Source organism: Ambystoma mexicanum, chromosome 11 (genome assembly GCF_040938575.1).
Source record: "Ambystoma mexicanum isolate Mex_15411 chromosome 11, UKY_AmexF1_1, whole genome shotgun sequence".
In the NCBI taxonomy this organism is placed as follows: Eukaryota; Metazoa; Chordata; class Amphibia; order Caudata; family Ambystomatidae; genus Ambystoma; species Ambystoma mexicanum.
This window is the reverse complement of record NC_090934.1, coordinates 450635954-450659705: the sequence shown is the minus strand read 5'-3', so window position 1 is coordinate 450659705 and position 23752 is coordinate 450635954. Positions and strand designations below refer to the sequence as shown.

Below are 23752 nucleotides of genomic sequence, written 5' to 3'. Positions count from 1 at the left end.
TCCCACTATCTAAGAGTCTTGAATCTGGGTGTGTTTTTCGTCTCAATTAACTGCCATTTTGTGACACCTAGGCCTCTTCTTCCACTGTCTAGAAATCTCACACTTAGGTGTGTTTTCATCTCAATTGACTGCCATACTGTGACTCCTAGACCTTTTCTCCCACTATCTAGTGATCTCAAATCTAGGAGTGCTCTCCCACTGCCTGCCATCTGCGAAACCTAGGCCTGCATTTCACCCAGGAACACCTAAAAATCACTTAAAGCAAGTACCTGTAGCCAGGTCACTCCCCAAGTTAACTAGGAACCAGTCACCCTCTGCACATATCCAACTGCGCCGCCCACTTTCAACATATAGTACCCTGCCAGAACCCCACCTAGACAGGCCACCCATAGATAGAGGAAATCCAAAACCTAACCCACTAATTGGACAACCACCCATAGAGGACACCCAGCTACCACACACATAAGAGGATAAAAGTCAAAACCAGCCAAGCCACACAAGGCCCTACAGGTGGGCTACCGCCCCAGTAACCACAATACCTTACCAACCCTACTACCAAGGACCACAAAATGCCCCGAAACAGAGCTGGACGCCACCAAAGGGAATCTGAACAAGGAACAAACAGACCAGATCCACACCCTCACCCCCCAAGGAGAAACCACCACGAATACAGAGCACTCCCCAACAAATACTACAACCAACAGAACAAACAACATGAGAGGAGAAAAATCCCTATATCTTACACCGTACCTCGCAACACCCGCAACACCTCGACACTCCAATGCCACCAACAGATCCAGACATGCCGACAACCAATTGGAACCCCGCAAAAAGAAGAGAGTACTCCAGAATAGGAAGGTATGAAACCAAAGTCCTCACTCCTTACATCACAAAAACAACAAGTCACCACCAGCAAGCCCATCAAAACATAGAAGACGACGAAACAGAAGAATTCATCAACCCAACCATCAACCTAACAGACTGCCTCAACAATGAAGCAGACTCAGCGGATCACCAACTGATCTATGACAACAACACAGAAGCACTCCAACTAAAGAACCGTATGAGCAAAAAACAAACCTAACCTCATCAAAAAGATCCATTGCAACCTAAGCAAGGCCAGATCAATGTCCAAGAATGCTACAGAGATCTACGACCTTTTGTGCGATAAAGGTATCTACATCTTATTCATAATCGAAACATGGCTAGACGACAACTACAAAATTACTTTCCATGACTGCCTCCCTGGCAACTTCAAGTGCTCACAAGCAAACAGGAAAAACAAAAGAGGACTGGCACAAGGAACACCTGAGAATTGAAACTGAAGAACAACTAACCATAAAAAACTGCAAATCCCTAAGCCTTCTCCTAACAGCAAACCCAAAGACAAACCTCAAATTCCTCCTGCTATGCAGACCACTGACATTCGATACAAACTTTGTGGATTCTTTCACTGAAGCCATCTTCAACCTAGCCATAGAACAGGAACACCTGATAATCTCTTGGAGACTTCTACATCTGGTATGACAAAGAAACCAATAACACACAAAAATTACTAGCCAAACAACTGAGGACAATGAAATTACATCAGCTAGTCAAAGGAGCAACTTATGCAGTGGGACATACACTAGATGTAATATTCACAAACAAAAACCTCATCACCATGGTGCCACCAATACAGATCCTCTGGAGCGACCGCCTTATCATCCTCTTCGTGATCATGCTTGCCACATCAACAACTAAAAAACCCGACAAACTTGTGACTATCATGAAAAGAAACTGGAGGACCGTTAAAAATAGCAACCTAGTAGAACTACTGGAAACGAACAAACCACCGGCAATGACTCTGGATGAACCTCACCTTAACAGAAAAACAGAACTACTGCACAAGTGGATCACCAGAACAATAGACGAGCTCGCCAAGGAAAAACCTTTTACCCCATCGTGCAAAAGAGCAACAGCAAAATGGTTTACACCGCTACTCAGCACCAGGAAAAGAAAAAACAGGAAGCTTGAACTAGAACAAAGGAAACAAAATTACCTATTACAATTCCAACAACATATCCACTCCTACAAAAGGGAAATCCATAAGGCCAAGAAGAAATAGTATGAAAACGAATCACCAAAGCGCCAACACCCAAAAAGAACTGTTTAAAATCATAAACAAAATGAGAAAGCCCCCTGGCTACAGCGACACACCAACACCTTCACTGAAATTATGCAACAACCTTGCAGACTACTTCAAAAACAAAATTGCCACCATCCAACATATCATACAAAGCAGACTAAGCAACTACAACATGCAACCTACCCAGCCATCTGAGGATCACCCGAATAAACTCCGAAGCGTCCCCCAAATATTAGCTGAGACATTTGGCAAGCTTGTAAACCATAGCAACAAAGCAGGCTTCCCCATGAATCCCTGTCCACCAGATATACACAAATCACTCCTCACACAAGGAAAACCCATGGAATACTAAAGAAACCTTTTCAACCAATCAATTTCAACAGGAAAAGTACAGAGCTCATTCCAATCAGCATACATCAAGCCACTACTCAAGGACACAGCAGGAAACATGGAGGACCTCTCCAACTACAGACCTATCGCAAACATCCCGTGCCCAGCAAAACTACTTGAAACATACGTCTACAGAATAACACAAGAATTCATAGAAGAAAACCTACTGCTGGATCAAGCACAAGTAGGCTTCAGAACAATGATAGGAACAGAAACGGCACTGCTCTCAATCTGAGATCTCTCCGCAGCATTTGACACAGTCAACCACGACATCCTAATTGGGTGATTGGAAGGAATAGGAATCACTGAACTAGCCCTACTATGGCTAAAATCCTTCTTAACAAGCAGAACATAAACTGTATGGATCAAACCTTTCAAATCCACCCCAAGAGTATGCACCTGCGGAGTACCACAAGGATTCTCCTTATCCCCATTGCTTTTCAACATATACCTGGCACCATTAATCAAGCTCTTTAAAAAAATATGGCCTCACATGCTACAACTATGCTGATGACACACAGATTGTCTACAAAATACAAGATACACAGGAAGGAAACACAGCGCTGGAAGACTGCCTACAAGAACTCTCCGGCTGGATGAACACCAACAGCCTCAAACTGAACCCGGGCAAAACAAAAATAATTATCATATCCAAAAGCGGGGAAAACAATCACTACATCCCATGGCCAATGGAACTTGGAACACCAACTCTATCAACGATAGTGAAAAATTTGGGAGTCTTGATGGACAATCAACTGACACTCAAGCCACAATTAAACGCCATAATCAAGAAATGTTTCTTCCCCCTAAACATGGTAAAAAGGACCCTACCATTCCTTTCTTTTACCCACAAAACACTCACCATCATCGCACTCATCATGTCCAGAGTAGACTACGCCGACAGCCTATCCTTAGGAATGCCAGAACGACTGTTAAAGAAACTTCAGCGCATCCAAAACGCAGCGGCCAGACTTCTGCTCAAACTACCATGAAGAGAACACATTACCCCAGTACTGAAAATGCTACATTGGTAACCAATAAAACAGCGAATAAAATTCAAAACAATTTGCATAGCGCACAGAACAATCCACGGCCAAGGAGCAGACTCCCTAAATGAGAAAATAACCATCTACTGTCTGACAAGACCACTCAGATCAAGCAACAACATTTGCTTAAAACCAAAACCATAAAATAAAAGAAAATTCAGAAGATCATCTTTCTCTCACCTGGCAGCAAGCACCTGGAATGACCTACCAAAAAACATATGCAGCACAAGGGGTCACCTGGAATTCAGGAAACTGCTCAAAACCTGGCTTGTTGCTCCAGAACCAGAAGACACTATTAGGAAGCATGCACCCAACGGAAGACAAGAACCTAAGGTGTGACCCTAACTTAATTTTCCCTAACCGGAGGATGGGGGGAGGGCACCCCAACAACCCATGTCCACATAGGAAACTTAGGTAGGTAAGGAACCTGCAAAGGACGGGCAGAGAGTGACCTGAACCCTCTATCCCAATCATCACCAACCCGGGGCGAGAACACGCCAGCATCAGCCAGGTAGACATACCACTAGAGTAACACAGAGGAAACTACCACCCCTCAACATGCCCGCTAACTAAGCGGACAAACCACAATACCAAACACACAGGATAATCATAGATGTTAAGCACACAAACGCAAAGACAAAACCTGCTAACCCAACTGTAAAACCTGAACTTTCCACATACACTTCCCATACAGAAACCCATACAACCACATCTCTGCACAGCAATACGCACCTACTTCACCACACTGCAACAACAGACTAACAACACATAACCCCTTACAGCCGCACATGGGAAGTCACACTGACCCGAAAATCACACTTAAGCTCAGTGAATGGTGCAAACCGAACTGAAGCTGCCAACAGTACATTACAACTCTCACTTTCCTATTCCAACTGCACCCTACTACCCCCCCCATCCTTTTCAGATCCGCCAGAAGGCCGGGGCACCACTCCAGTGGTGACGGTGCACGATACAAATACCTTTGAGATTAACATTAACAAATTGGTGTGTGTGAAAAGTAATGGTATAGAATGAATTATGTTTAGAGAGGAGAGAATAGCATTGACATATACATAAAGATCCATTTAAGTGGTTTGGGAATATCCCCATCTCTACTATTGCCACTACTGGCTTTTGCATTGGAAGCACCCTTCCTGGTGCGACTTGACCCATTTATCAATTGTATCAAGCAGAGTGGCAAGGGAGAGCAGCGCAGTGGTAAAGTGACAAGGGTAGCTTTGCTGGTGTGATGTGTACCCGAGTAGGGAACCTTTGGATGAATTCTGGAGCTATACCGAGCTCAGGTGCGAACACATCACTTAGCCCCAAGACCCATGATCCTGTGAATAGCTCTGGGTCTCTAGTATTTATCATTTTTAATACTACAACCTCAACCCTCATCCGTTGTGCTGTGAGGCCATTTGGAAAAAATCCCTTTCAGTCTCCAACAAAATTGAACTCTCTAAACCAACTGCACTCTACAAAAAAGAAATCTACCTAGCCAAACGAGTCTCCTTTGACTCTTGCATATCCCAAGCTAAATCCAACATGACAGAACTGTTTGCCATCCTTGAAGAAATAGAAACCCCCATAACTCCCTTTGACACGTGCACCAAAGATAAAAACTGGTGCTCTGAAATCCAAAATGCCGTAGCAAATAAGAATGTGCCTCTACAAAGTAAAATCTCCAGCAAAAGAGCCACCTTGAATGACACCCTCAACTCAAAAATGCCGGAGAAGCTTATGTCCACAAACCCCACCCGCTTCCAGTTCTCTAAAGTCAATACTTTGGAAGTTGAAAAAATTATCCTGTCTCTGAAACCAGCTAACTGCCAGGGAGACCTATGCCCTGCACAGCTCATTAAAGATGCTGCCCGTGATCTCTCACCTTTTATCACAAAATTGATAAATTCGCTACTGGATCTATACCTACTAATCTAAAACAATCTTGGGTACTCCCACTACTGAAAAAACCCACACTTGACCCAGCCATACCCACAAATTACCGCCCGATAACGACTGTTCCCTTTTTACTAAAAAATCTGGACAAGGTTGCCTATGTACAAATACAGAAGCACCTGGAAGAACACAACCTACTAGGATCGAGACAATCTGGATTCCGTCCCCAACATGGGACCGAAACTGCTCCCATTGACCTGAAAGCTCAGATTGATCTGCTCAGAGACAACGGACAAGCGGCCCTACTCCTCCTCCTCGACCTATCTGCAGCTTTTGATTTGGTCGATCACTCTGTCCTATGCTCACACCTCCACACTTCAGCTCACTTTTCCACTGAAGCCATCACCTGGATCACATCCTTCCTTAATGGTAGGACCATGAGGGTCTTTTCTACCACAGCGGCAGCTGACCCTATACCCATCACCTGCAGTGTTCCTCAGGGCTCCTGTGTCTCCCCCACACTATACAACATATTTACCAAGCCCCTTTTCGATGATTTGGATCATCTTGGTATCACCTACACTAACTATGCAGATGATACCCAGATCCTCCTTCCGCTTTCAGGAGATTATGAAAAGGATTTGGCCTTGCTAAATAGGGTGTACATCATTCTCCAGCATGGGGTCTGGCATGGATTCACATGCTCATGAATATTCCCCGTCGTCAGGCTGGGAATCCTCGGTAAAGAAAAATCAGTATCAGTTTCGTTTCTGATCTGTCTTTCGTAGTAGTAACCAATCACTGATCTCTGCGTAATACTGACCACAGCCAATGACTGCCATCTCCCTAAGCCCCGCCTCTGGCAGCCATCTTCAGATTTTTACAGCACGTTCAAGTGTTGGGATCCTCGTGCTATTGCTCTTGAGCTTTAGTGCCTTTTTCGCGCTTTTTCTTAGGAAAAGTTTCTCTTTTTCAGTCAAAAGAGCCTCAAGCTCCACCGTTTCTTTATCCGATCAACGGGTACCCGTGTCGGATTCTTCTACGCCCCTCAAGGGTGAAGATTTCGTCGAGCCACGCTTTTGGAGGACTCCAGAATTTTCTCAGGCCCATCTCTGCATGGCCCAGGAGAAGGGAAGCTCGACGCCCGGAAAGCTGTTCAGGGTCTGCCCTGGATGCCAGCTTCAAAATGTATTTAAGGAGGATGAACACTCCCTTTGCCTCTACTGCCTGCATGAGGACAAGACGCACGTGGAGAAGTACTGTGCGTTTTGCGGCAATATGTCGGAGCGGACCATGAAGGACCGCCATCTGCGTCTCGCCAACTGGCTGGAAGGGAAGAGCCCGTCAGGCGAGAAAAAGAAGAAGAAGTCCGAGCGGTCTTCTAAGACCTTCGAGGGCGCCCTGGCGACGGGGGCCCAACAGAAGGCCAAGCACAGCGAGTCCACTGGCACCGGGAGCGCCGAACGGTCGGGCTCTACGGGCGCCAGGCAGGGCGCAACCTCCCCAGCGCCATCAACCACAAGCCAACGCTCTGGCTCGGGTAAGAGGAAGGCCGAGCACCCGGTGAAGCTCCTGGAAAGACCCCGGTCGAGCTCGAAGGCCCCATCGGAGGGGGAGCAAGGCGGTGACCCTCCCCCCAAGGAGAAGGCGGTGAGCGCACCTAAGGTGGTGAAAGCCTTGATCCACCCGGCCAAGGCCTCTATCGAGACAGTCGCGGCGGCCCTGGCTCAGCCTGTGGAGGCTACACCAGTGGTGGCGACCTCGGGGCCCAGAGTCTCCCTGCCACCGCGGAGGGAGTCCTCTTTCATGCCCATCGACAGGACCCCCATGAAACCTCCTACGGAGAAGAAAAAGGGGGGGCAGGAGGTCGTTGTGGATTCGGCCTCAACCTCTGAGGAGGAGCTGATCGAAGTCTTAAGCCACGGCGTTGGCGTGGAAGAAGACCAGCCCGTCGGGAGGGACCCTGACGTCGGAGACGACGATAACGTCGAGGGTGCCGACGGGGCTCCTGACCGCCCGTCGGAATCCCCTCAACCAGTGCCGCAAGACAACTCGGCTGCCATTTTGTTGGCTATACAGTCCTTATGCTCGGAGATAAGGACGAGGTTGCCGTTACCACCAACGGAGGAACCGCTCCAGACAGGGGACCCGGAGCCAGGCCCTTCTGGGAGCCCTCCTCCTAAGAGAAGAAGGATTCATCCTCCACCTCCTTTTCAACCATCGCGCCCTGCTCAGCCCTCCTCCCTGTCCACGACCCGTGGGGATGATACGGGGACTGACACGGCCGCGACGGGTACAGACGACGAGGATCTCCCGTCGTCACCTCCTCCCCGGGCTTCCCCGCCCGACGAGATTGGATCGTTTCATGCCATGATCGCCAGGGCATCCGAGCTTTTCCAGCTCTGCCCGGAAGAGAAGAAGAAGGAAGGTTTCCTTTATCAACGGCGCGAGACCAAGAGGAAGACGGTCCTCGCTGTACCTCTACTGGACGATATCTGGGATGAGGGTCTCGCCCTCCTCAAGAACCCATCCACAACGCCTGCGAGAAGGGATCAGTACTAGAAGAAGTACCGGGTCCCGGACACGGCCCACTTGTGCCTTTGGGCACAGCCGACCCCGGACTCGGTCGTCTCCGCGGCGGCCAGGAAGAAAGCGGGGGGGGCTCGGCCTCTACATCAACCTCCCCGCCGGACGGCGAGGGAAAGAAATTGGACACAATGGGACGCAGAGTCATCTCATCGGCAGCGACGACGATTAAGGCTGCCAACGCCTTGGTTATCGTAGCCCACTACGACAGGGAGTTGTGGTACAAAATCGCCCCCCTGCTGGACTTCTTACCAGACGACAAGAGGGCGGATGCCCTAGAGTTCTTGCAGGAAGGAGAAGTGGCATCGGACCATGGCATTACGATAGCGACGGACATCGCTGACACTGGATTTCGCCAGTTGGGCAACGGCGTGTGCCTTAGACGGCGTGGATGGCTCAAGGCAACTGACCTCCGGCAGGACGTGCAGACCAGAGTCTTGGACATGCCGTTCGACGGGAGCAACCTGTTTGGGAAAACAGTGGACGATTCCCTACAAGCCATCAAGACGGACACGGAGACGGCCCGGGCTCTTGGTGTTCTCCAGCAACGACTGCCGCCCTTTCGGAGCGGCGGAGGCAAGCAGGGTGCCTCCAAAGGTTCCGGCGGCGGATTTTCCACCTATCGTCAAGCGGCCCGTTCGTCGTCACAGGAAGCCTACAGGGGACGAGGCAAGTCGGGCGGACCCCGCCGTCGTCGCCAAGGAGGACAAGGCGGCAAAGCCTTGTTGAATCAGGACTGAACCGGCCGTGGGGTCGGGCCCCCACCGAAGCACCCCGGTGGGAGGCCGGCTGGCAAGCTTCGTCAGCGTGTGGGAGTCCATCTGTTGGGTGCTGGACGCCCTGGCCCAGGGTCACGCGCTCGAGTTTCTAAAGAAGTGCCCACGCGTCCCCCCCATGGCCAGGAAGGAACATCACGTCCCTCAACTTCTCTTGGAGGTAAAGGCGATGCTCAAGAAAGGCGCCGTCGAGCTCGTCCCAAAGAGGCTTCGGGGCTCCGGAGTTTACTCAAGATACTTCCTCGTGAAGAAGAAGACGGGAAGATGGCGTCCCATCCTGGACCTACGACAACTGAACAAATTCATCAAGGCACAGAAGTTCCGGATGGTCACCCTCCAGCACGTCCTGGGTCAGCTGGAGGAGGGCGATTTCCTGTCGTCGTTGGATTTGGAGGATGCTTACTTCCATATCCCGATCCTAAAGGGACACCGAAAGTTTCTCAGATTCGTGGTCCAAGGGCGTCACTACCAGTTCAGAGCCCTTCCCTTCGGATTGAGGTCGGCACCCAGGGTGTTCACTAAGTGCCTCGCACCGGTGGCGGCGCGGCTGCGCCTGGAGGGGATCCACGTCTACCCCTACCTGGACGGCTGGCTCATTCGAGCAAAGGCAAGGGAACTCGCCGCGGAGCACACGGCGAGGACCGTCCAACTATTCACGGACCTGGGATTCTCCATAAACTACGCCAAGTCCCACCTGGTGCCCGCGCAAGACGCGCTGTTTCTGGGAGCGAAACTCGACACAGTGGCGCTTCTGGCCTCTCCGTCGGAGGAAAGGACGAGGGCCATCTTGGGCAAGGTGCAGCGGATGCTGGTTGCGGATGTGGCCAGGGTGAGGTCCATCAAATCCCTCTTCGGAATAATGTCTTCTGTGCAGGCTTCGGATGCGCCCGTTACAGGAGTTCCTGGATGCGCGCTGGATTCAGACACGGGCAGCTTCGAGGACAGGATCACACTCGACGAGAGCTTCCGACGAGCGATCCGGTGGTGGGGCACCCGTGCGCATCTGACGGCGGCTATGGACTTCCAGACCCCCGGGCCACCAGCAGACAGTGACCAAGGATGCCTCCCTGGAAGGGTGGGGAGCGCACACTGAAAATCTGCACGCAAGGGGCCTTTGGCTCCCGACGGAGAAGTCCCTCTATATCAACGTCCTGGAACTCCGTGCAGTGTTTTGGGCCCTCGGGTCCTTTCTTCCGTCCCTCAAGGGCAAGGTGGTGAGGATCTTCTCCGACAACACCACCACCATGTTCTACATCAGGAAGCAGGGCGGTACCAGATCCCCAGCCCTGTCCAAGGAGGCGCAGGACCTGTGGCATTGGGCCTTCGCCCAAGGGATGTTTCTGGTGCCGTTTCATCTGGCAGGAATAAAAAACACCATCGCCGACTCGCTCAGCAGAGAGCTGCGCTCGTGCCACGAGTGGGAACTACGACAGGATCTAGTGGACCGCCTCTTCCGACGGTGGGGCACACCCCAGATCGACTGTTCGCGACGGCGACGAACTCCAAGTGCCGGAGGTTCGCCAGCAGGTTTCCCCAGCCGAGGAGCATGGGCGATGCTTTCTCGTTCCCCTGGGAGGGCCTGTTCCTATATGCGTTCCCTCCATTGCTGCTGCTGATCCGGCTCATCAACCAGCTCAAGAGGTCACGGTGCAGGATGATCCTCGTCGCACCTGCGTGGCCAAGGCAGATATGGTTCCCGGACCTTCTGGACTTGTCAGCGTCCCCGTCAATCAAGCTGCCAGTGGACGTGGATCTTCTCTCCAGGGAAGGAGGCGCCATCCTCCATCACGACCCGAGGTCGCTGAACTTACAGGCCTGGCTCCTGCAGCGTTAGAGTTTTGAGGTTACGACATACCAGCCGACTGCAGAGAGGTTCTTGCAAAGGCCAGGGCGTCCTGAACTCTTAAATGCTACGGACACAAATGGAAGAGGTTCTCTGTCTGGTGCCACGCACAGAAGATTAACCCTCTACGGATTACGGCTCCTCAAGTACTGCCGTACCTGCTTACGCTGGCCAAGGCTGGACTGGCGCACGCTTCCATCAAGATTCATCTTGCTGCGATCTCCCGATACACCAGAACCACGGGACGGATGTCTTTGTGGTCTCATCGTCTGGTGAAAGAATTCATGAAGGGACTGCTCAGATCGTTCTCGCCGGTGAAGGCCCCGGCCCCGGCGTGGGAGCTCAATGTGGTGCTGACCAAGCTCATGGGACCTCCGTTCGAGCCTCTGCACTCAGCTCCGTTGAAGTTCTTGTTGTGGAAAACAGCATTTCTTGTGGCCATCACCTCCGCACGACGGGTGGGAGAGATCCAGGCCCTTTCCTGCAAGCCCCCGTACTTGACTTTTCACGACACGAGGGTAGTGCTCAGGACGCACCCCTCCTTCATGCCCAAGGTGCCGTCGGACTTCCACCTCAACGAACCCTTGGTGTTGCCTGTTTTCTTCCCGTCGCCTTCGTCGCCGGCTGAAAGGACTTTGCACTCGCTGGATGTGGCTAGAGCGCTGAAGTTCTACGTGGACCGCGTAGAGTTTTCGGAAGACGTCACAACTTTTTGTGAACTTTGGACCTGTCAATCAGGGGAAGGCTCTCTCGAAGGCTTCCATTTCCAGATGGCTCTCTGGCTGTATCATGTACTGTCATCGGTTGGCAAACCGACCGCTGCCTGGCCGTCCGAGAGCCCATTCCACCAGAGCGATCGCAGCTACCACGGCGTTCCTATCTGGTGTGCCCTTGCTGCACATCTGCAGGGCTGCTACGTGGAGGTCGACGCACACCTTCACGAAATTCTACTGCATCGATCGGGATTCCAGGGAGGAGTCCAGGGTCGGCCAAGCAGTGCTGCGCAACCTGTTCGCCTAAGGTGAGCCTGGTGAGGAGGTAAGAATTGCTTAATGTTGAGTTTTGGATGTAATGCTTAATGTTGAGCCTTTGCCACCTCCCGTGGTTGTGCATGTGTGTACTGCTATGTATTCTTTTATTCATGAGCATCTGAATCCATGCCAGACCCCATGCTGGAGAAGGAACAAGTTACCTACCTGTAACTGTTGTTCTCCAGCATGGGTCTGGCATGGATTCACATGCGAACCCTCCAGCCTACCCCTCTGCGGCTCTTCACTTGGTCATACTGGCACTTCACGTGCTACCAAATCTGAAGATGGCTGCCAGAGGCGGGGCTTAGGGAGATGACAGTCATTGGCTGTGGTCAGTATGATGCAGAGATCAGTGATTGGTTACTACTACGAAAGACAGATCAGAAACGAAACTGATACTGATTTTTCTTTACCGAGGATTCCCAGCCTGACGACGGGGAATATTCATGAGCATGTGAATCCATGCCAGACCCATGCTGGAGAACATCAGTTACAGGTAAGTAACTTGTTCCTCATCCAGGCATGGATGGCCACCCATGGACTATGCCTGAATGATGATAAAACAGAGCTCATCATCTTAGGCACTACATTCAGCATAAAGAAACTTGGCCCGGCCTATAACTCCTTCATGATTGACGGGAACAATATCAAAGTCGGACAGGAGGTCAAAACACTGGGTTTCTACCTAGACTCCACTTTTTCCCTTAAAAGACAAGTGAGCTCCCCTGCATCCTCCACGGCTTACACGTGTAAATTAATCCGCGCAGCCAGACCCTTCCTATCGGATTCCAGCTGCCTGACACTTTCCAGAACCCTCATATTGTCTCGACTTGACTATTGCAATGCCATGTACTTGGGGTCCACCAAGGCCACCACCAGCAAATTGCAAACCCTCCAGAACAACACTCTCAGAGCAGCCCTGGCCATTTCCAGAAGAGAGCACATTACAGGATTCAGCCAACAGAACAACTGGCTCCCCACTAGAGACAACATTCTCTTAAAAACGGTATCACTCACCCACAAGTCCCTTAATAACTCTGCCCCCATCTACCTGATTAACAGATTCCACAGACAACCCTCCTTAAGACCCATTAGAACTATATACAAAGACTGTTTATCTGTTCCCCACTACAAAAGGGCAACTATAGGGGGCAACAGTTTCCCGGTAAAAGCTGCCAAGCTCTGGAACTCGTTGCCTCCTAACCTCAGAGCAGACCTACCTTACCAGAACTTTCGGTCCAATGTGGTTTCTTGGCTGAAACTGGTCCCACTCAGACAATAAAATGCCCTTCGTTACCTGCACACTTTGTAACCATGTGCGCCCTCTTGCTTACTTGTACATTATGGTCCTATAATATGACTGCTGATTTGTATATAACTCTTTGCACCTATTTTGTATTTTGTAATCATGTATATTTTCTGTGTATTTTAACCAAGCTTTGAAATTTCTTTTAAATGCTGCGCGCTGATACCCCCGGGTACTCTCGCGCATTATAAATAATAAAACAAACAAACAAACTAAGATGAAAAGGGTAACTTGTCCATTTTAAATTTAAATCTTCAGGCACAGTCTTAAGGCTGTGTAGTAGCTCACGTAGCAGCCTGTGTAATGATTGATTGTTTACTTTGGAGAAACGGGTAGTGCAAATGCATTGCTTGCATTACTTGGTTGGCCAATGGGTCTTCTCAGCCATAACAGACTCCTGAGTTTTTTATTTGAATGTCCTCAATGCCTGCAAGACCATAGAGTGTCCAAGGCCTGCAAAGTCCATAAGATAGGCGAGAAGGTGCTTGGCCAGCCACGATCGATAAAAGTCACAAGACAAGGTCAAGGAGACGGGACATCTGCTGTCACCACCAGACCATAGCGCTATCATTCACCAGAATGTTCCAGTGGCCTCTGAATATGGGAAAGAGAAAGGCAACTGCCTCTCTGCCTCTGAAAGCAGCTCCAGGTAAAACACACCATTTAGGTACACGTAATGTATACCTAAGGCAAGTCGTGGGTGAACTAGAGGCTCCAAAAAACGCAGTGGAGAGAAAATGAAGGCATAGCAAGATGGGGGTACTATCAAGTGAACAGCACAAAGAAGAGGCTAACATGCCCAATATTGCAAGTTCCCTTGCTTGCCACAACACCCCTACAGCTAGTGAGAGCAGAAAGGGCAAGTAGATCTCCACTCTTCATAAGGCCAGCGAGTGTACAACAGAACTACCTGCGGCTTTGGTAGTAGATTGCTGCAACAACACAGGATGCCTGTGTAGCCTTGGTAGTAGATTGCTGCAACAACACAGGATGCCTGTGTGACGCTTCCATTAGAGAGGGCAAGGAAAATAACGAATTCTCCACCATATTGCTACCCAAATTTAGATGAAACAAAAATGGCTGCCACGTTTGATATGTTGCTTGTGTCTGCTCCTGTATCATTTATTATTGAGCATGAACCAGCACAAAACTCCACTGATTGAGGACCATCTATCTCTTTGATTAATAAAGTGGCTCAGTGGATAAATATCTCCATCATAGGACCAGCCATTGGTCCCCAAATTGTTAGAAGAACTGGATGAATTGGAAAAACAAACAAATAGCTAAATGCTGACTGTATAATTATTACTCTAAAGCGATCTGGAATAGTTAACTATTTTAACAATTCCAATCTAACGAAGAATCGCTGCCAACTCAGACATTTTATTGTTCTGGTAACTTTTTCTACCCCTGGTTCCAAAAGTTGTTACCCATCGACAACTCGGTGCGAGTAGGCCGGACTCCAAGCGTTGGCTGTTGCAACGTCTGTGAACCCAAGCCCACACCCCAATGTGCGAGACATGGGGCCTCATTATAAGTTTGCCGGTCCGGGAACTATGGTACCGGTAAAGATGCCGGTACCGTAGTTCCCAGACCGGCCAACTATGAGTTGTGCTTGTGGGTCCCTTTTTGCCCGCTAGGTCAGCAGAACGGCACCTGCGAGCACAGCATGTCGGATGCACCGGCACCATTATAAACGGTGCCGGCGCATCCAACCTCCCCATTCCTATTCAGCCCTATGGGTCCGAATTGGAATGGGGAGCATTGTTTTTCCGGCGCCCGCAAATGGGCAATTACCGGGTCCGGCAGGGCCGTAATGACCCGGTAAATGCGCATTCGCGGGCGCCGGAAATTTCCGGAAGTTTGGCAAATCCTGCTGGTTTTACTGGCAAGGCTACAGCCAAATATCTAATGAGGCCCATGGTATATGACGTGCAACACTTGGTAACATGAAATGATGCCCAAGACAAAACTAGAAATGTCTCTTGGAACGTGGCTGGTTTTAACAACAAAATGTGTGAAGCTGATATTCTCAACTCAATCGACTCTATTGACATTATTTTAATGCAAGAAACCTGGTCCACAGCCACCTTCACCAGAGATGTCGTTTTTTCATTTGCCAGCTCAGCAATCCCCAGCTGACATGGCAGAAAAGCTGCAGGGTTGTGATGCATGATATCCCTATCTGTCTTCAAACCGAAGAGCATAGTAATACAGAGTATCTCCAAATTGAAGTCAAACATGATACCAACTTTCCATCACTGTGGTTAATCAATTTTTATTGGGCTCCAAATTACAAGGAAAGGGGGGCGTTTCTTGGCTTACATTCAATCTATTGACCTTGTTTTGTACCTTTCCTCAGGAACAGCCCGCTGCGTATAATGGGGCGTAACTTCAACCTAAAACTAGGGAAAGGCCCTAAAAAAGAACTACTTGACGACCAACAAGGTAGCATATGGCATCGCATCACTACACCTATCCTAAGCGATCCTAGAAAGGATAAACTAGGCCCTTATGTGCACAAAGTACAATGTAAAATTGCCTCCATGTGATGTCTGGAGTACCACCAGATATACTAGGCAAAGCCACATTCAACGGTTTAAGTGATGGTACCATGATTGACCATATAATCCTGACTATTATGTTTTGGCATTCTGTCATTTCTTTTGAGGTCAAGTCTATGATCAATAGTGATCATTCATTCATCTCTGATATTTACCCTGGAGAATCGTTTCATGAAAGCAGCCACTCATATCATAATCTTGCGCTATTGAGAGTGTAGTAAACGCTAACTGTTGAATATCCCCTTCGTCACCTCACTCCTGGATTGCCCCATGACATGTGTTAGGCTTTTTGTATTGGCTTTCCTTGGCGTCACTCTAGGGTATTTGTTTTCGTTAGCACCAGCATGTCATTTTGGGTAAGATTCATGAAGTCTTGATTTGAAATGAGTCTTTCTCCTTACATGACCAGCCTTTCTGTGTTTGTTGTGTAAGGTCCGTGTGAAACCTGACTTGTATTTTCATAAGATTCAGGAGGGATGCTGTAAAAAAGAATACGTTGTTTTAATGTGTGTTTGGAGGATTAGAGCAAGTGATGTTTTAATGAACCATTCTTGTTGTACATGATTTGCATGTATTGTCCCTCTGTTCTTGTTTTTGCCATGCCTGAATATTTCTGATGCGAGATAGAAATGTGTTTCTTGTGTGGAAAGAGATCCCATGGAACAGAATTTGAAGCAATACGAATGCTATACCTATAATATTGTTGTTAGATAGGGTGTGTTAGCCACACAATACAGGAACCTTACAACCAAATAACCTATGTTGTTAAATGTTTATCGAGAGAAACCCACCCCTTCATACTATCCACTTGGAGTTGACCCCCGGTAATGCATGAGAATATTGGAAGAAATTCACAGAGCCCCCTAAACACAATTTCTTTACACTTTATAAATACATCAGTCAGGTTGTTAAACAGTTTCCACTTGTTTGATATAGTTTTTACGTACTTTGCATTGTTTGTTTGGGTTGGGCCTTGTAGCAACCTTGCATGCATCCAATGTTTCCCAGTCAATTAGGATGTGGTTGTCCATTGTTGTTAGTTTGGACTATTAGGAATATTAGGTGCATAAGACAAAACTACTGCATTGGAATACAGAAAGGGAGGAATGGCATATGAGGAGGGACACAGAGTCTGTAGGTGTTGTTTGGTTATGTGCCCACAAATTGGTTGCCCACGGCTTTCCTAATCCCTGTGGCCATTCCCACCCATTCATGCCTCTGCCTCCCCAAAACACATCATCGTGGGAACTCTTTGAACTTGCTTTATTCAAGCCTTACCATCAAACTTTGCATTTGAAGTGCCTGCCAATGTTTTTTCAAATCAGTCTTCTGAGAGTTAATTACTTAATTGGAGATCTAAAGCTACTGTTGTAATAAAAATGTCAACCAGGCCTGCTTTCAGCCACTGAAGTCCATTTTAAAGCAAGCATTGGCAAAGCCAGCATTTTTTTGCTGTGGCATTCGTTTTAAACCTTTGCCAGGCACTGTTATTGGATGTACAGGTACTCTCACTATTTTGCACCTGCTCCCAACAATGGCCAGCTAACACCACTGGGGCTGTGCCTGGCAAGGGCCATTCCCATGCCTGTACTTTATGTTGGTGGCTTGAGCAGGCAACTATTGTCCTTTCACACCCTGTGTGAGCTGTTTTGCAGCATCTCCCAGCGAAGCGTTCAAAAAGTGGCACTGCAGTTGCTGAGGAATAACAACTCGATTACAGTGCTGTTGATGAGAGGCGCTATTATTTGCGCATCCATTGGGTTGTGCCAGTGTCGCTGCACCCATGGCGTCCTCCAGAGGAAGATCATGCAAGACTGGTGGTGGATCTTGTGAATTCCAAGAGGAGCTGTGCCAAACTAGGAGGGTCAGAGAGTTTCAGTTGTTTCCCCTGGGCTTTAGAATGCTTTACCCCTAGTAACCAGTCGATTAACTGAAATCCTAACTCTTCATAAAGAACAAAGAGGTATTTTTTTTTGCACGTTCTTTACTTTGGTTCTACTTAGACGTAGTTGGTTCTTCAGTGTGCTTTATAATTGAAAGAAACATAAACATCTGAGTGCGCAAGACTAATTGTATGTATGTGGTTCAGTTCCCTTGAGTATAGCATAGATGCGCAGAAATTCACAATCGTGCTTGTGCATCAGTAGATAGTTTGTGAAAATGTACTGTGTCAGTGGACTCTGATTTGTCTATTTGTGCATGTAAAAATTGTGAGGTGGCAGCTCAACAAGGCTGTCTATTGGGGCTGCCTCAATGTTGATAACGTTTTCGTTTCATTTCATTTTGATTTTGATATGGTCATTAGTTCAAGTCTACAAGTTCTATAGAAGAATGTTCCTGCCGCTGCCCCTCCACAGCGCCAGGTCTCCATCTTTGTCTAGCGCGAAACACCCTCCACAATGTGAAACGAGTGCAGCACTTTGTTAAATATATCTGCCACTCTCTGTAGTTAAAACAACTTAGTTTTACAATGTATTTCCCACCCACTTAAACCACTGCTGGCTCGGGTGAAGGAACCTATTTTCATTTTGGTTATTATGAGGCTCTTTTGATACTTTTACACCCAAAGTATTACACTATAGTACATATAGAGATAACTGGCATATGAGGAGGGGAACAAAACTTGTAGATGTTGTTTGGGTATTTGCCCATCCATTGATTCTGCCCAAAACACCTCCGCGTGGGAACTCTTGAGCTCGTTCTAATCAAGCCTTATGAACAAACATTGCACTCAAAGTGCCTGCCAGTGTTTTTTCGAAGCAGTTTTCTGAGAGTTAATGACTTAACTGGAGCTGTGAATACACTACTGATGTAATAAAAATGCCTTAACCAGGTCTACCTTCAGCCACTCGATTTATAAGCACTATGTGTGTCCTTCACTGAAATCCTGTTAAAAACCAGCATTGGTAAAGCCAACAGTGTTGGTATTTGCCAGGCACTGCTATTACATGTGCAGGTACTCGCACCATTTTGCACCTGCTATCATCAATGGCCAGTTAATACAACTCTGCCTTATCTGTGCCTACACAAAAGCCCAAACTGTTATGATATGATATGGCATTAGTAACGTGCCTATACACACACGTGTTTCAAGGCGAGATGCGGCAAGGGAGGGGGAACAGAGAGAATACAAAGACAACAATCTTACTAGGTGACATTGAGATTGCGCAAGTGCAGGGGAAGGGGAAAGGGAAAGGGAAAAGTGAGAGGGGTAAAGGGGGACGGGGAAATGCAATACTTAGGATCAACAGTAAAATACATTTAATAAATAAGAATAGGTGAAATGTGTGGCCAGCTTGTGGCAAGTGCAGGGGTAAGTGCATACATCAAGTGTCAAGAGCTGGTAGGGGACTGTAGGTATACGGAAACAGCACCCAAGTGCAGGTGATGCCCGGGAGGCAGTGCAGCTGGTGGGGGAGGGGACCTGGGCCCAAGATCAGGGGGTAACCATGTGACCAGTGCAGTTTCAGTCAGGAGTTCAGCAGGGGAGAGGAGGAGTGAAAGCAGAAGCAAAGAGGAAGGTCTTGAGGTGCTTCCGGAACCGGAGATGGTTCAAGTTTCAGGCAGGCAGGAAGGCTGTTCCAGAGGGAGGCCCCAGTTGAAGAAAGAGATCTACCACCAACTCATTGCTTGGAGAAGCGACTGACCCTGAGGGAGTTGGAGGCGGATGAGCGATGGCTCGAGATGTAAGATATTTAGGAACAGAGTTGAAGGTATTGAGGCCCCAGAAGGCCTTGTGGACAATGCATGGGTTTTGAACTTAATCCTCACAGCCACTGGGAGCCAGTGAAGAGATTTCAGTCCTGGAGACATACGATCCCTGGGTTTGAGGCCAAGGACAAGTCTCGCAGTCCTGTTCTGGATGAGTTGCAGAGGGCAGAAAGTAGAAGCAGAGCTCGGGAGACAGTGAGCTTCTGGGCGAAGGAGAGGAAAGGAAGAATATCTCTGAGCAGGTGCAGCTGGTAGTGTGACTTCTTAGAGATGCCGTAGATATAAGGAGAGAAAGAGAGTGTGAAGTCAAAGTGACCCTGAGGTTTTTAGCTTCACACATGGGAGCAGGAAGAGGGCCAAGAGAGGAAGGCCAGAGAGCGACAGGAAAGGAGGGAGCAGATGTGCCGATAAGGAGAATCTCTGTCTTACTGGCATTAAGGCAGAGATGGTTGACGGCACACCACTCCTGGATAGCAGACAGACAGTCAGAGATGAGAGAAGGAGAGGAGATGGCAGAAGGGAGCCTGAAAATGAGCTGACTGTCATCCGCATAGCACCGAAAGTTGGGGCAGTGAGTGGAAATTTGGTGGTCAAGAAGTGGCAGGCATTGGTTGAACAGCCAGGGAGAGAGGTTAGTCCCTTGGGGAACACGACAGGTAGAGCGAGAGATAGAGGAAAGGAAGGTCCCAAGTTGGACCTCGGAGGGTCGATCGGAGAGGAAAGAGGTCAGCCAAGCCATGGCTTGATCGGTGATACCCAGGTTATCATGGAGATGACTGAGAAGGATGGCATGGTTGACGGTATCAATGGCAGAAGAGTGATCAAGTAAGATGAGGACACAGGGGGTATTGGAATCAAGGTTGGAGAGCAGGTCTTCACAGATGTACAGGAGAGCAGTTTCCGTGCTTCTGGCAGCTCTGAAGCCAGACTGATGGTCATGGAGACAACCAACTGATTCAGTGTGCAGATTAAGCTGGGAGATGGGCAGCTTTTCCAGGAGTTTGCCCAGGAAAGGAGTGATGGAGATTAGATGGTAGTTAGCCGGGCAGGAGGGGTCGGCTGAGGGTTTCTTAAGAAGAGGGTTCACAAGGGAGTGCTTCAGGGGGAAGGGAAGACTCCAGTGTTGAAGGAGTGGTTGCAGAAGTCAGCCAAAGCAAGAGCAGGGTGTCAATGTGTTCCTTGATGGTTTTAGAGGAACAGGGGAGAACATGTTTTGATGAGACTTTCATAGATCGGACATGTCTAGAAACCTTGTCTGGGGTGAACAGGGGAAAGGCAGAGAAGGAGGGAGGGAAGGTCACCACAGAAGGGCCAGAGGAAGAGCGGGGAGTAGAGGAAGGAGGAGGAGAGGAAGAGAGAGAGCACAGGATGTCATGAGTTTTTCAGATGAAATGAGAAGCCAGGGCCATGTAGAGGGCCTGGGAGGGGACAGGAGAGGTATAGATTGCAGCAGGATTGGCCAGCTCCTTGCAGATTTGAAGGAGTTCGGCCGAGTTGTTGGATGCCGCAGAGATGCGGGCTTGGATGAGGGCTCTCTTCTTGGTGCAGACAGAGAGCCGGTATTACCTTTGAAACAGGCGGCAAGCCAGTTTGTCAGAAGATGTACAGGAAGCACGCCATTTTTGTTCTCAGCCACCCTGCACTCACGTTTAAGGGTGACGAGGTCTGATTCGTACGGCTTCAAGCAGATCCTCATGACAGGGGCAAGACCATCAAGAGTATCAGATACAGCTAAATTGAGAAGAGAAGGGGCTGTGTCAGGGTGTGAGTCAGCCGAAGGGGGAGCAGAGGGGAGGATGAGAAATTGTTGGCGAATTCCTCATCTGACAAACACTTCATGGGTCGGATAACTGAGAAGGTAGGTGGAAGTACTGGAGTTGGCTTGGCCTGAGGGGTGGTGAGAGTGAGCTGGGAGGAAAGGAGAAAATAATCACTACAGGAGAGAGGAGTGGTGAGAGGGACAGAAAGGCGAAGGTCTGTAGAGATCATAACATCCAGAGTGAGAAAGTTGTAGAGGTCGTGAACGAGTCCAGAGGAAGAACAGGAGGCATTGAGGTGGATGTTAAAGTCCCAAAGAAGGAGGAGTTGAGTGGTCAAGGCCAGGAGGGAAGAGGAGAGGTCTGCCCACTCAGAGAGGAAGGAGGAGATTTGACCAGGTGACTGATAGATGGTAGCCACAGTAAGGGAATGGCTAGGCGAGAGAGAGAGCCTGCAGACGAGGCATTCGAAAGAGGAGTAGGCCTGCATAGGAATGACAGAGGCAGGAATCCACTCAGGGAAGATCAGGGCTATACCCCTTCCGGAATGGTTGGGTCTGGGCACGCAGAGGATCTTGTAGCCATCAGGGAGGAGAGTGTCAAAGCTTGTGACAGAGCTGGCAGTGAACCATGTCTCGGTGAGATAGAGAACATTGAGGTCAAGTTCTTCGAGGAGGCGGCAGATATCAGAGGAGTGTTTGACAGCTGAGCAAGAGTGGCAATATGGAGACGGTTGCCGTCCTTGAAAGACTTCAAAGGAGGGGTACACATCAGAGGTACGCCCTGCAGAGGTATAGAAGAAGCCTGAAGGAGGGGAGGAGGAAGGAGGAGAGGGCAAAGTAGCCTTGGAGGAGACAGCAGGAGGGGGCAAGAAAGCCATGGAGGGAAGAGAGGGAACAGCAGGAGAAGAAAGGAAATTGATGAGGCACAGGAAGCTTCTATCAAAGAGGAGAAGGTTGGCCTGAGGGCCTTGGACCAAGATGGTACCATTCAAGTAAACATTAATGATGACCTTAGAGGAGTGGAAGGAGGCCAGGAGAGCCTCCCACGGCGTGCCACCTTTAATGGGAGAAGAAGAGAAAGGAGAAAGCACAGAGACCATATGTTGAGTCCATAGGTCTGGCGAGGGAACGACAAAGAGGATATTGGTGAGGGTTTGCCTGGAGGAAGCACTGGTATAGGTTTCAGCGATAGAGAGGCTTGGGTTCAAGACCAGTATATCCTTTCAAACTTGGTCCTACCAGATTTAGTGAAGAGAGCATAATAGTCGATAGAGAAGCATATAGAAAAGATAGGAGAGACGGAGAGCACCATAGAGTAGGTTTGTTTTTTCTTTGCATTCTACGTTTTGTACTATTGTATTTTCCATGGGAAAAGTAGAACCAGAGCTCCAGGCCATGCAAGTATATCCGGAATCATCTGAAAAATCCTGGTATGCATGGCCTTGTAGGCTTCCTTTTTTTTAAATGTGCACTATTCCTACAAATAGATTTTTGATTTAATGGAAACTTGTGATCATTCCCACTTGAAATTCTTTGAAACGGCCTAGAAGCATCATGAATCACAGAACAAGTAGGCCAAATGAGCATGTGGTAAAGGAAAATGAACCACATGCATTGCATGTGCAAGGTCAAAGGTCGGTTTGAAGGCACAAGCATGCTTTGGGAAAACGAAAGGAATCTGCTGGTGGGCAATGATCTAGCTTTGACATTTGCTTTCTAATGTCCTTCCCCTTTCCATGACGCGTAGGGCTAGGTTGAGTCTTTGCTATTCAAGTTTTTTTTTTTTTTTAGGTTTGTAGGCATTTCTGGTGGAAGGATTTTCATAACTCTTTCCAAAATAATTTGTTTGGGAGTAAGGATATTGTCAAGTGGGGGGTGAAGATAGCTTCCTGTGACAACCACATAAGGAAACTGCTTGGAAAGATTGTGGTCATGTGGAAGAGGGGTATCTGTTTTGAGGAGATCAGCATATGATATGAGAAAAATATAAAGGGTGTGATTGGTAGATCTATAGTGGCATTCATTGTCTAGACAATGTTTAGGGAGCGACTTCCCTTGTGAGTTGTTGTTCTCCTGTCATTGGATGAAGGCTCTGTTTAACTTGTTAGATAAGAATTCCTGATCAGGTTTGTTATTTTTGTCGTAACCAAAGATTGAGGTCAGCCATTGGAAGCATTATTTTCATAAGTTGCCAGCAGGTTAACTATAACTTCTCTGTTCTTGGAATTAATTGCTAATATTTAAATTCTTACCAGTATTTCACCATTAACTGTAAATGATATCCCAAATTACCAAATTAACAGAATACAAATCTGGATAAATAGACTTTGTATTAAATAATATGGGGTCATTGCCATTCCTTGTCTTGTATTGTGGATTCATCACCTTCTGACAGAAGGTCTCTAGCATTGAAATAGATTGGTTTGTCGGGTGGAAATAGCTACACCTTTGATATTGTGCAGTACATGCCTTCAAACATCACACATTCACATAGTTATTGCATAATCTTTGACAAAGTGTCAAATATCTTTAGCAATGATACAAACCCTCTCCCATGAAAGTGTTCTTTCCAAGCATAAATGCTCACTAGTTCCAGTTCAGATGTTTCCCCTTATGTCGTTCTTCTTTATTTAAAGACCTGCTCTTTACTACCAGAGACACACGGAAATCCCCCATGCGCTTCCGGAAGAGTAGATGCATTCCTTGGAAGTTC

General features: G+C 48.3%; 1 protein-coding gene across 1 annotated transcript in view; it reads left to right on the top strand.

Annotated features, from left to right (window-relative positions):
• LOC138503502 (tolloid-like protein 2) overlaps window positions 1–23752 on the top strand; it is a 186946-nt gene that overhangs the window by 88576 nt on the left and 74618 nt on the right. The gene's annotated exons all lie outside the window — the stretch shown is intronic.